This window comes from Piliocolobus tephrosceles, unplaced genomic scaffold, assembly GCF_002776525.5.
Source record: "Piliocolobus tephrosceles isolate RC106 unplaced genomic scaffold, ASM277652v3 unscaffolded_36286, whole genome shotgun sequence".
Classification (NCBI taxonomy): Eukaryota; Metazoa; Chordata; class Mammalia; order Primates; family Cercopithecidae; genus Piliocolobus; species Piliocolobus tephrosceles.
In genome coordinates, this window is record NW_022320183.1 from 1 (window position 1) to 743 (window position 743).

Sequence of the window (743 nt, forward strand, 5' to 3'; positions counted from 1 at the left end):
GGTGTTATTTCTGAGGGCTCTGTTCTGTTCCACTGGTGTATATCTCTCTCTACATGGGCTGCTCCCGGGGTCTGGTCACAATATGCCACCACAGTGGGGGCAGATCACCTTCCTTTTGGGCAGGTGGCGTTTGCTTCTGCAGCTGCTTAACCTCTCGTTTCCAGCTTTCCCTCCGCAGTTTCTTCCACTGTTTTCTCTTGGCAAAGTAATCAGGATACACTGCCTTCTTAGAAGGATGCCAGTCTTCTAAGCACCATTCTGGTACCTTGTAGCACTCATATGTCACATAGGAGGCATATGAGTGACTCTTCCCTAGGAGAGTCAGGGAAGATGTATGGCTGTGGATGCTGACAGTACCAGAATACTTCCTCAGCTTCCTTCAGCAGCTGGGTGGCCTTCATCATATCCTTTTCATTCTTATGTTCTTCACACCAGGCTCTCATCAGATAAGCAAAGTATTGGTATTTGTCGTTTTGGATGCTCCACAACTCGAGGTGGTGCAGTGCCCGCTTTTTTTTTTTTTTTAATTTTTTTATTATACTGTATGTTCTAGGGTACATGTGCACAATGTGCAGGTTTGTTACATATGTATACATGTGCCATGTTGGTGTGCTGCACCCATTAACTTGTCAATTAAATTAGGTATATCTCCTAATGCTATCCCTCCCGCCTCCTCCCACCCCACAACAGGCCCTGGTGTGTGATGTTCCCCTTTCTGTGTCCAAGTGTTCTCATTGTTCAAT

At 46.0% G+C, this 743-nt stretch overlaps 1 pseudogene; it reads right to left on the bottom strand.

Annotated features, from left to right (window-relative positions):
* Nucleotides 1-49: 49 nt before the first annotated feature.
* On the bottom strand, nt 50-527 carry LOC111532722 (annotated as a pseudogene).
* Nucleotides 528-743: the final 216 nt, after the last annotated feature.